The sequence below is a fragment of the Chenopodium album genome, chromosome 9 (genome assembly GCF_948465745.1).
Source record: "Chenopodium album chromosome 9, dcCheAlbu1.1, whole genome shotgun sequence".
Classification (NCBI taxonomy): domain Eukaryota; kingdom Viridiplantae; phylum Streptophyta; class Magnoliopsida; order Caryophyllales; family Amaranthaceae; genus Chenopodium; species Chenopodium album.
Window position 1 is genome coordinate 58476228 of NC_137842.1, and position 13546 is coordinate 58489773.

The following is a 13546-nucleotide window of genomic DNA, read 5'->3' on the forward strand; positions in this document are numbered from 1 at the left end:
TTGTAATTTTTTTACTTTTTTCGCCTATAAATTAAAATTGCTGAGATGTTTACCATGATCCCTAATACGCTCCGGGTGTCCAATTTGGTCGGTGGAACCATCCAATATGCCCTTAAATGGTCATTTTACCCGTTCACAATTTGCTTTGATTTCGTAAACTCAAGCATACCACGTACGTTTATGACAACATATAATGATCATATATGGTTTCAAACGACATTATATGACCCCGAGATATATCCCCTAGGGTCTCAACACTTTTTTCCACAGGGCCCTGAAACCTTAAAATTTTCTCAAAAAGTGTGGATTGTAGCTAGAATTGTCAAAAACTGACCCGACCCAAGAACCTGACCTTAACGGACAAAGATCTGAACTCAACCGATACTCGAACAATGGGGTGAAACTAGTGACCTGTAACCTGACTTAAACCTGACCTGATCTTAATTGAATACCCATTTGATCCAATACTTTATGACTTGAAACCGAACTTGCCCCCGACCTGATAGTAACCGTCAACCGATTTAATCCAATCCGAAAACAATCCGAACCTGAACTAGTACCCGACCCAATTAAAACATGAACCCGAGTCATGGAAGGTTTAATAAAATTTTATATACCTTTTATTCAGCTTATGTACTGGTATAATTCTGTAAACCCTCAATTCGATTTAATAAAATCTTTTGTTCAGCTTATATAACCTTTCTCTATTACTCGTATATAGGTTTAATAAAATCTTGATGATGTTTGATCAAATTATGGAAGGCGTAATTATATAGTTCAACTTGGTCACATCGATATTTATTAGAATTGAACTTGAACAAGAACCCGACTCAACACTAACCCGAACCCAAATGTACTATCTTGTTAACCCATCTAAACCCGACTCAACACAACCCGAACTTGAAATTGAACCCGATCTTATTTTAACTCGAATTGAACCTGACCTATATATATCCGAAAAGGTGAACGATCCCTTATAACTTGAACTGAAATTGACCCAACCTGAACTTGATCTGAAGCTAGATTGACCCGACATAACCTAATCCTGATTTAACCCGAGACCTAATTTAACCCGACCCAAACCCGACTTGAATACCCGAATTGACAACTGTTGTATGGAGTACTGTATCTAAAGATCTACATCACCCTATATTTATCCAACACAAGGGCGTAATCGGTGAAAAACTGAAAGTTAAAACTTATTATGACTGGATGATGGTATATTATTAACTTATTTGACTAATATAATTTATTATTAGGCGCTTAAAACGAAATGAAGGAAAATAATCTCGAATCTAACTTATCACCATACTTTTACAGGACCAAGTTGAAAGACGCAATTTTAGAAGGAAAAATTCCCTTTAATATGGTTCATGGAGTTCATGCATTTGAATACCAATGCTTAGACCCGAGGTTTAACGAAGTTTTCAACAAAGCATTGTCCAACTATCCAAACATCATTATCAAGAACATCCTTCAAAAATATAATGGTTTTGAAGGTGTCAAACTACTCGTCGACGTTGGTGGTGGCTTTGGACACACTCTTCATGCTATTATTTCCAAACATCCCTCCATAAGAGGCATCAATTTTGATCTGCCACACGTCATATTTAATGCCCCTTCTTACCATGGTATATCTATTTACATTTTGACGACCTTCACAGTCTCTATTGGAGATATTATTGTGATATTATTGTGCTATATTTTAGGAAATATATCTTGTGAAAAGATATGGTAGAATATTGGGGTTTGTTACCCTAGTAATATATATACATGTATTTGGCCGTGAATATCAATGAGAAGAATACAGAGAATTATATTCATATTAATTTTCCTCTGATTTATCATGGTATCAAGAGCTTAGTTGAGATCCGATTTTTTTTCCGTTTGATTAATTTACATAATTAACGAACGGTCACATCCATAATTTTTTTTTCCCTTGAAATCGTGAAGAGATTACTGGCGGTGCTTTAGGGTCCGGCGGTGGTGGCGATGGAGGGAAAAGTAAGGTTGACATGACTTATCACTTAGGGTCGAGTGATGGTCCGGGAAATATTATTACTCCGATTCAACTTCGGGGTGAGAATTATGATGAGTGGGGGAGGGCAATTAGGACTTCGTTGAAAGCAAAGCGGAAGTACGGCTTCATTGATGGTTAAATCGCAAAACCAACTGATAGTGATAAATTGGACGATTGGGTGGCTATTCATGCGATGTTGGTTGCTTGGATAACTAATACCTTAGACTCATCGGTGAGGGCTACCATTGGTGAGTATGATGATGCTCAATTGTTGTGGACTAATCTCAAAATTAGGTTTTGTGTTGTGAGTGGAACCCGAAGTTGTCAATTGAAGTCGGCTTTGAGTGAATGTAAGCAGGCTGCTTCTGCATCGGTTGCTGCTTATTTTGGCATAATATCAATAAATTTTGATGAATTGCACACCTACGTTGATGTACCTATTTGTAAGTGTGGTGCTTGCACTTGCAATATTGTGGCACAAGTTGAGAAATTGCGCCAGGAGGATTTTGTTCACCATTTTTTGATTGGGCTAGACGACACATATAGCTCGATTAAGGGTCAGCTTTTAGCACAAGATCCTTTACCTACTGTGGATAAAGCATATCAGCAAATTATTCAAGCAGAACGCTTGAAGGAGAGTGAATCAGCCGTGTCTACTGCTGCAGCTCGTGATAGTGTTATGGCGTTTAAAGTTCAGCATGATTCCTCTACGAAGCCACCGTGTTCGGGTGATACTTCGAAGCTATTTTGAAACCATTGCAACAAAGTTGGACATGAGGAGTCTGACTGTTTTCAATTGAACGGTTACCCTCCATGGTGGGGTGACCGTGGTCGTGGGGGTAGAGGACGGGGCCGTGGTGATTTTGGAAGCAGCAAAGGCGGGGGCCGAGGTGGGCGTGGCAGTGCGCCTGCTGCTCAGGTCCGAGCACACAAGACAGGGGGTCAAAGTGGGTCACAGACCACCCAAAACAGCAGCAGCACAACTTCTGATGGGGCTGCTCTTTCGGGGGTGACACCGGCACATATACAGCAGATTCTTGATCATCTTTCTTCTGTGAAAAATAAGCTTCATGGAAAGGATCAATTGGGTTGGATCGTTGATACCGGCGCATCCAACCACGTGACTTGTGATTTGTCTCTTTTGATGATTGTTTCTAATGTGCCACATTGTCCGGTAGGACTACCGGATGGAAAAGGTGCTAATGCTTCTAAAATCGGCTCCGTGATTTTGCAAGGGGGTTTGAAAATTGATAATGTTCTTTTTGTACCTCAATTAAATTGCAATTTAATATCCGCGACGCAATTATGTGATGAATCAAATTGCACTATGCAATTTACTAACAAACTTTGTGTTATACAGGACCTAACGACGAGGAAGGTGATTGGAGCGGGTGAACGAGTGGATGGACTTTATTATTTCCGTGGTGTTCCTGAGGTGAAAGCTTTGAAGATAGATGGGGATCGATTGGCAGAGTTGTGGCATCAACGAATGGGGCATCCTTCCGGAAAGGTTTTGCAACATCTTCCTGTTATGAGTGGTTCTAATAGAAGTCCTAAAACTTGTGATGTATGCCCTCAGGCAAAAAAACATAGGAGTATTTTTCCCTTAAGCAAAAATAAAGCTAGTTGTTTGTTTGAACTTATTCATGTTGATTTGTGGGGTCCTTATAAGACCGCGTCAACTTGTGGTTCCCATTATTTTTTAACAATAGTAGATGATTTTTCTAGAGGTGTGCGGACGTATTTATTACGCAATAAAACTGAAGTTGAATTGATGTTTCTCAATTTTTTTGCTTTAATTAAACGTCAATTTGGGTATGAGATCAAAATTGTTCGTAGTGATAATGGGACGGAATTTAATTCCTTGAAAGAATATTTTTTTGCTAATGGGATAATATTTGAGACTTCGTGTGTGGGTACGCCTTAACAAAATGGGCATGTTGAGCGTAAGCATCAACACATCCTTAATGTGGCCCGGGCTTTGCGATTTCAAGCTAATTTACCTCTTAAATTTTAGGGGGAATGTGTGCAAGCGGCTTGTCATTTGATAAACCGTACTCCTTCTAGATTGCTTGATTTTAAGACTCCGTTTGAGGTGTTGTTTGGTAAATTTCCTATGTATGAACATATAAAAGTTTTTGGATGCTTGTGTTATGCTCATAATCAACGTAGTAAGGGGGACAAATTTGCTAGTAGAAGTCGACGTTGTGTATTTATAGGATATCCATTTGGTAAGAAAGGTTGGAGGGTGTTTGACTTGGAGACTAAGGAGACCTCAGTATCACGAGATGTTAAATTTGTTGAACATGAATTCCCATTTAAAATTTCTGCTGGCAATGATATTTCACGGCCTACTTATGTGCAACATATGGCTGATTGTGTGAGTGATGATGAATGGAGTATGGAAGAAGGGGGGGAGTCGGTGCAGCATGAAGAGGTGCTTGAGCATGCTGCCGAAACCACCCAGGCATAATGGTCCGCGGCAAGCCCGCGGCATAGCACAGGAGACCGCGGCCACCCCGCGGCTAGGACTGCCAGCATCTCTGCTCAGCTCGCTGGGTCACCAGCGCACGCTGGTTTGGTCTCACTGGATTCCAGCGAGCATGGGAGCCTCAAGGTGAGCCTGCTGTATCCCCGAACAGTGAAGAGCAGGCCTCTACTCCGCAGCAAATCCGTGAGTTGGCATACCTTGAGTATATGGAGAATGGGGACAATATGGGTAAAGGAAAAAGAAAAAAAAATATCATTCGGTCAACCTTCAAGATTATGTGACTCACACTATTCGGAATAAAAGTCTATCCACGCATCATCGTTCATCCGCGTCACCTCCCTCAGGTACTGTTTATCCCATAACACATTTTGTTGATTCTCACTGATTTTCTGCAAAACATAGACACTATATTGCAGCAATTACAGGTGGTAATGAGCCGAAAAATTTCAAGGAAGCTATGCGACATGAAGGATGGAGAAAGGCCATGGCTGATGAGATTCAGGCACTTGAGGATCAAGGCACGTGGGAACTAGTGGACTTACCCCGTGGTAAGAAGGCACTAGGGAGTAAATGGGTTTACAAAGTAAAGTATGATGAGCACGGGAATCTTCAAAGATTGAAGGCTAGACTAGTCATATTCAGCAATCATCAGGTTGAAGGCCTAGACTATAATGAGACATTTGCTCCGGTAGCCAAAATGGTGACAATTCGTACTTTTCTTGCGGTTGCAGCAATGAAGAATTGGGAGGTACATCAGATGGACGTTTACAATGCCTTCTTACATGGCGACTTAGAGGAAGAGGTATACATGAAAATTCCCCCTCTTAACAAAAATAATTCAGGGAAAGTGTGCAGGATGAACAAGTCATTGTATGGCTTGAAGCAAGCTCCTCGGTGTTGGTTTGCAAAATTGACGACGGATTTGAAGAATTATGGCTTTAAACAGTCATATTATGATTATTCTTTTTTTACTCTAACATGAGGGAAAATGCAACTTAATGTGCTAGTTTATGTCGATGATTTAATTGTTGCAGGGAACGATAAAACTGCCTTGTTGTCATTCAAGGCATATCTAGGTGATTGTTTCAAGATGAAGGACTTGGGTGTGTTGAAATATTTTTTGGGACTAGAGATAGCCAGAAACAAACAGGGGATTTTCATGTGTCAGAAGAAGTATGCCTTAGACATTATTACTGAAACAGGGTTACTTGATGCACAACCAGCATATTTTCCTATGGAGCAAAACCACAGGCTAGCTCTGGCGGAAGGAGATTTTTTTCATGATGTCGAAAGGTATAGACGTCTCACAGGACGTTTAATTTATTTAGTTGTCACTAGGCCGGACCTGGCCTATTCTGTGCATATTTTATCTCAATTTATGTAGAGTCCGAGGGTAGAGCATTGGGATGCTGCCTTGGGAGTTGTGAGATACTTGAAGAAGAGTCCAAGTAATAATGATTTTATTGAAGGTGTGGAGCATGTTAGTAAAGACATGTTTGAAAGTGTTCCTAAAGGAGATGCCGTTTTTATAAAGGTAAATTACGCATTTAATTTCCTTTTTTTCTTTTTGTTAATGTGGTCTAATACTCTAATGAATGCAAAGTAATCTTCGTTCCAATTCAATCAAAGAAACTCTACTAAAAATGCTACATCATTTCTGTTGGAAATAGTAATGCAAACGGATGACTCGCGCCCGATCGGGCGAAGGTGGTCAAGGAAAAATCGGGAACTCTCGCGCCAGATCGGGCGGGCTTCTCCCGACCGGGCGGCGGACTCAAGTTTTTGACGAGCCCGATCGGGCGGCTTCGCCCGATGGCTCACCCGGAATGGGGATTTCAGATCGCCCGACCGGGTGGTGTACGCCCGAGCGGGCGCGACACTGCGTCTGGAAAACTTGTTCTCGCGCCCGATCGGGCCGGCCTTTTTCCTAGGTCGGTTTGCTTACGTGTTTCTCTTTTCCAGGACTCATATAAATACGAGTCTTACTTTTTCATGACATTCATTCACCTTTTAGCCGAAAACACAAACCTACCTTTTGAGATCTGAACAGTTCTTGAGCAATTCCACTCTTCAAGTTCGGGTGCACGGATTACGGAGAGAGTTGCGTTAAACTTGGGGGGCGTGCGTCACTAGGAAACTTGTACCGATGGTGGCGTATTTCGCTTCTAAGGCAGTGGATTTCGTTCCACGACGCGACTGTGTGTTTGGGATCTTCAATCCAGGAACGTTCTAATCTTTTATTGTTTGTTATTGATTTCAACAGTTATTTTTCCAACAATTTAGAAGCGAAATATTTTGATTTATTCTGTTGATATCATGACTAGCAATTCTCAAACTAGTCTGTACCTAGATCTGTCTAAGGTTGAGTCTCTTGATGGAATTAATTATAAGAGATGGTCACAAAGGATGTTGATTGCTTTTGAACAAGTAGAGATTGATTATGTCTTGTTTAGGGATGCTCCAAAACCCATTGAGCAAACCAATACCATCATTGAATTTCCTAGCACTCCTGCTCCTGGGAATACAGAATCTAGTTCTAGTCAAAGGATCACTACTGTTATTGCTAATGAATCTGAAATCAAGAAATTTGATCGTGATAATAAATTCGTTAGAGGTCATCTTTTGAACAGCATGAAAAACAACATATTTGATTTGTATGTCAATATAAAATCTGCTAAGGAGATGTGGGAGTCTTTAGAGAAGAAATATGGTGCTGGTGATGCTGGGAAAAAGAAGTATGTGACTGGAAATTGGTTGAATTTCAAATTGGTGGATACAAAGCCTATTATGGACCAAGTCCATGTGTATGAAAATTATGTTGCTGAAATTCTTGCTCAAGGTATGAAGATGTGTGAAATCCTTCAGGCTAATGTCTTGATTGAAAAATTGTCTGATTCCTGGTCTGATTATAGAAATCACCTCAAGCATAAAAAGAGGGATCTAACCCTAGAAGAACTTGTGAGCCACATGAAGATTGAGGAAGCCAATAGGCTTAAGGATGTTTCCTCTAAGCCTAAGAATGTGTTAGCAATCAAGGCTAACCTTGTTGAATCTGGTGCTGACTCTGACAAGAAAACAAGTGATAATCGTGCCAAGAAGGGGAGCTCTGAGAAGAAAGGAAATCTCCAAGCTAAGGGCAAGATTAGGAAGAAAGTCACTGGCAAGTGTTGGTCATGCGGTGAAGTGGGGCACTTTGCTTCACAATGCAAAAACAAGAAGAAGAAAAATCTGAAAACGAGTGGAGGAACCACGGGTCATGCTCATCTGGTTGAGAATGAGGATGAAGATGTAATTGCTGCAGTTGTTTCTGAAGTCAACCTGGTTGAGAACAACAGTGAATGGATCGTGGACACTGGTGCTTCTAAACACTTCTGTGCTAACAAGGACCTGTTTGTCAGTATGGAAGATGCAAAGGAAGGTGAACAAGTCTACATGGGAAATTCAAGCAGCTCTAAGGTACTTGGAAAGGGAAAAGTGATTCTGAAGCTGACTTCAGGGAAGACCTTGGCTCTTCACAATGTGCTGTATGTTCCTTCTCTTCGTAGAAATTTAATTTCTGGTGCTTTGTTGAACAAAGTAGGAGTTAAGTTAGTTTTTGATGCTAATAAACTTGTGTTAACCTGTAATGGGGAGTATGTTGGAAAGGGTTACCTTAGTGGGGGCCTATTTGTTCTTGAGATTGTAACTGTTCCTTCAATGAATAAGATTTCTACTTCTGCTTATATTGTTGAGTCCTTTGAATTATGGCATAGTAGATTGGGTCATGTTGGTGCAACAAAATTGAAACAAATGAAAAGTTTAAATTTGCTCCCTAATATGTCATTATATGGATTTGAAAAATGTGAAGTGTGTGCGGAGTCTAAATTCGTGAAGAAACCCTATAAATCTGTCACAAAGAGAGAGACCACACCACTTGAGCTAATTCATTCAGATTTAGCAGACTTTAAGAACTTGGAAAGTAGAGGCGGGAAACGCTACTAAATCACCTTTGTTGATGATTGTTCTAGATATAGCAAGGTGTATCTTTTGAGGACAAAGGATGAAGCTGAGTCCAAGTTTCTTGTGTATAAGGCAGAGGTAGAAAATCAGTTGGAGCGAAAAATAAAGAGAGTTCGCTCATATAGGGGTGGAGAGTATGGCTCCGATTTTCTCAAGGACTTGTGTGAAAGTGAGGGAATCATTCACGAAGTTTCGGCCCCATATACTCCGCAGCAAAATGGTGTGGCAGAGAGGAAAAATAGGACCTTAAAGGAAATGATGAATGCAATGCTCCTAAGTTCCGGGTTGCCAGACAATTTGTGGGGTGAAGCGGTTCTATCAGCTAATTATGTACAGAACAGAGTAACTCACAAGAAGTTAGACAAGACTCCATATGAAATATGGAAGGGTTATGCTCCAAACTTGTATCACATGAAAGTGTGGGGGTGTCTAGCTAAGGTGGGCTATCCATCGTTCAAGCGCTCAACTATAGGTTCTAGGACCTATGATACGGTATTCATTGGCTACGCTGAGAATAGTGTCGCATACAGGTTTATGAGTCTGGAAGATCGCTCTATATCTGAATCTCGTGATGCAGAGTTCTTTGAACAGGTATTTCCTTTGAAGAAAAATTTAGTTACTAACGATGTTTCTTCAGTTCCTTCATCTGCAGAGCCAGAAGTTGCTGCCCCTAGGATTGAAAGTGAGATTCAACCTAGGAGAAGTAAAAGGCAAAGAGTGGAGACAAGCTTTGGACTTGATTTCCTAACAGCCTTTATAGCAGAGTGCGGAAATCTAGGTGAGTTCGAAGATGATCTAGATGAGATCATGTTGTGTCTTCAAGTTGTGGATGAAGATCCAAAATCGTTTGAAGAAGCTATGAGTTCAGTACATGCAACCTTCTGGAAGGAAGCTGTAAACAGTGAGCTTGACTCAATCATGTCAAATGGTACCTGGGAGCTTGTGGACCTGCCAAAAGGGAGTAGAGCTATTGGGTGCAAGTGGATTTTCAAGAGAAAGATGAGAACCGACGGCACCGTGGAAAGGTTCAAAGCTAGATTGGTGATAAGAGGATTCACTCAAAAATTTGGCCTTGATTATTTTTATACTTATTCTCCGGTGACTAAAATTGCCACTATTCGTGTTTTGTTTGCTTTAGCTTCATCTTACAGCTTGATTGTGCATCAGATGGATGTTAAGACAGCTTTTCTGAATGGCGATTTGGAGGAGGAGATCTACATGGAGCAACCTCCGGGTTTTGTAGTTCCTGGGATGGAGAATAAGGTGTGCAGACTAAAGAAACCCTTATATGGTTTGAAACAAGCTCCGAAGCAATGGTATGAAAAATTTCATAAAACTATTCTTAATTTTGGTTTTGTTGTCAATGGTAGTGATGCATGTGTGTACTCTAAGATGTTTGGTGCGCAATGTGTGATATTATGTCTGTATGTTGACGACATGCTCCTGTTTGGCACAAACATGTGTGTCATAAATGAAACTAAGAAATATTTAAATTCAAAGTTCGAGATGAAGGATTTGGGAGAGGTAGATGTGATCCTTGGTGTTAAAGTTACTAAAACCAAGAAAGGGTATTTTCTGTCTCAGTCTCATTATGTGGAGAAAATTTTGAAGAACTTTAATTGTTTTGATTTGCCTCCATTGAGAACTCCTTTTGATCCTTCTGGAACTTTGGTGAAAAATGTGGGGGACGGTGTGTCTCAAACTGAATATGCTGAGGTGCTTGGTAGTCTGATGTTTTTTATGAATTGCACTCGCCCTGATATTGCTTTTGCTGTTAGTAGACTTAGCCGCTATACTCATTGTCCTAGTGAGCAACATTGGGTTGCTTTGAGGCGCGTGCTCAGATATCTATGTGGAACCATGACTTGGGGATTGAATTTTGTTGGTCATCCTTTGGTTCTTGAAGGGTATTGTGATGCAAATTGGGTAACGGATAGTGATGAAACAAGCTCTACAAGTGGCTATGTGTTTACCCTTAGTGGGGGTGCAGTTTCATGGAAGTCTGGTAAGCAGACGTGTATAGCTAGATCAACTATGGAAGCTGAGTTCATCGCATTGGATCTTGCTACACAAGAGGCAGATTGGTTGAGAAATTTGCTTATTGATATTCCTTTGTGGGGGAAGCCGTCACCACCTGTTTCTATGCATTGTAATTCACAAGCCGCTATATGTGTTGCTAAAAATAGTGTTTACAACGGTAAGAAAAGGCACATAAGAATCAGACACGAGTCTGTAAGGCAGCTTATTGTGAATGGGGTTATTTCGTTGGACTATGTTCGAACAGAGAAAAACCTGGCAGACCCTTTTACTAAGGGTTTGAGTTGTAGACTAGTGGTGGAGTCATCAACTGGTATGGTTTTAGGACCTTTGTTGTAATGACTTGAAATGGTAGCTATTATTGCTATGTGACATGATACATTGATTATAATAAATCAAGAACCTGTTTTGGTTATTTTGTTTTAATGGAATGAATCATGTGGATTTGTTATATATGTATCATGTGTTTGAATCTATTACTCTACAAGAGTGGTAAGTTTTACCAGTTAGATTCTGCTAGGATGAGTTTATCTCTTAATGTCATTAGTCCAGTTGTTTTCTGAGCAGGGATAGATGGAGGTTCTTAATAGAGTTAAGACCTTTGTCCCAGTAGCTCTTAAAACAGGATAGATAATGACACCGAAAGTTGAAGGGTTGAACTTATGTTCTTAATGTTCTAGTTCCACTGCATGGAATTCTTTGGTTTGCAAGGTGCTTAAACATGTTTAAGCCTGCAGGGAGAGACCTTTGAATTTGCTGGGAACGTGTGTGAGTAACACATAGGATGAACACCTACGTGATTACGAGAGGTGGCCTCTCTCAAGGGAAGACTGAAGCATTGTTTTCCTAAAGTACTCATGAGAGCCCAAGTGTTGGCCGAGATTGGCGGAGTTGCTTAAGCTCTAAAGTCAAGGTATGTGCGTTCAAGGTCCCTTCCTCGCTCCTAGGAGTTCAAATCTTAGGATACTCACTAGGGAAGTGTTGAAAACCTTGTGCACTAATGTGTTAGTTCAAACCTTTGGATACTAGCATTTAAGTACTAAGACTTTCATTTACTGTTCAGATTTCATGTCGAAGATCCGCTCGCATTAGTGGGGGATTGTTGGAAATAGTAATGCAAACGGATGACTCGCGCCCGATCAGGCGGCTCTCGCCCGATCGGGCAAAGGTGGTCAAGGAAAAATCGGGAACTCTCGCGCCCGACCGGGCGGCGGACTCAAGTTTTTGACGAGCCCGATCGGGCGGCTTCGCCCGATGGCTCGCCCGGAATGGGGATTTCAGATCGCCCGACCGGGCGGTGTCCGCTCGACCAGGCGCGACACTGCGTCTGGAAAACTTATTCTCGCGCTCGATCGGGCGGCAGCTCGCCCGATCGGGCCCGCCTTTTTCCTAGGTCGGTTTGCTTACGTGTTTCTCTTTTCCAGGACTCATATAAATACGAGTCTTACTTTTTCATGACATTCATTCACCTTTTAGCCGAAAACACAAACCTACCTTTTGAGATCTGAACAGTTCTTGAGCAATTCCACTCTTCGAGTTCGGGTGCACGGATTACGGAGAGAGTTGCGTTAAACTTGGGGGGCGTGCGTCACTAGGAAACTTGTACCGGTGGTGGCGTATTTCGCTTCTAAGGCAGTGGATTTCGTTCCACGGCGCGACTGTGTGTTTGGGATCTTCAATCCAGGAAAGTTCTAATCTTTTATTGTTTGTTATTGATTTCAACAGTTATTTTTCCAACAATTTCGCGTACTATCAACTCATGTTATACATACCATTACATATACGACGACAGTGGGTTCTTCAAGTTTGGAGCAATGAACAATGCTTAAAACTGTTGAAGAATTGCTACAAAGCGATACCAGACAACAGGGAAGCTCATAATCGTGGAATCAATTGTCGAAGAAGAGGCTGAAACTACGGTGGTAGCAAAGGCAATAAGCCAAATGGATGTCTATGATGACCAAGAATCCAGGAGGTAGGGAAAAGACACACAATGAGTTTTTGGCCTTGGCTAAAGCAGCTGGTTTTGCAGGCATTAGACTTGATTGCCTAGTCGGTCATAGAATTTTATAAATGATGATGACTCTTTATAACTCAAATTACGTATGGGAATTAAGAATAATTTAGAGTGTTGGAATATTTGCTTCAGATTGTTAGTCGTTAGGCCACTTAATAATGTAAAGGATTATTTTAATTTACTAGTTAGTAAGAGTTTAATTTATGATTAGTTTGTTTTAGTGGAGTATTAAGAGTAATGGGTCTAAGTTTTGGTAGTATAGCTTATGATCATGGGATAATGTTCCTACCTTTTAGCTTTAATTACTTTGTTTTAACCTTTTCCAATATTATTTTGAAAACAAAACACCATTGGTTAACTAATAATAAGATTAAGTTTCCATAAAATAAAAATAAAAAATAAAATAAAAAATAAAAAATAAAAAAAAAAAAACCAATAAATAAATAAGAAGTTAACGTGAATTTGTGAATGATAACCTTATTTTTTTTTTTCATTTAGGCAAATTTAACCTTATCTTTTCATTAATGATTTGGTTGCAATTTCTTACAAATGGGTTACAGTACAAAATAGTGTATGTGTACCATTTTAATTGTAATAAACTAAACCAACTATTTAACCTTTTATTTTTGAAGGACACCATACACGTATTTGAAAAATTCATATGTATTCTCGTACAAAAAAAAAAAATATACACTTTAATTTCTCTATTTCTGTTTATTTTAGGCATATCATTCTGAAATTAAGATTAGGAATACCTAAATTATATAAGAATCTAATTACCCTATGAGTTGAGTTTTACACGTACGTAAGAGATATTGATTGCAAGATGAGTTCTACGCAGGGATTTTTTTTTTTTGTTAAACGTCAAGAGTGCCATAAATATTTTAGCTCCGTGATTGAAATAATCTTCCAAATTGTGTTGATTAAGTCACATTAATTTTAGTATATTATTTTGGGACTACCTAGTAATGATTTGAGGTCG

At 40.1% G+C, this 13546-nt stretch overlaps 1 pseudogene; it reads left to right on the forward strand.

Annotated features, from left to right (window-relative positions):
* The first annotated feature begins 1273 nt into the window (after positions 1-1273).
* Positions 1274-12620, forward strand: LOC145557795 (O-methyltransferase 16 pseudogene; annotated as a pseudogene).
* Positions 12621-13546: the final 926 nt, after the last annotated feature.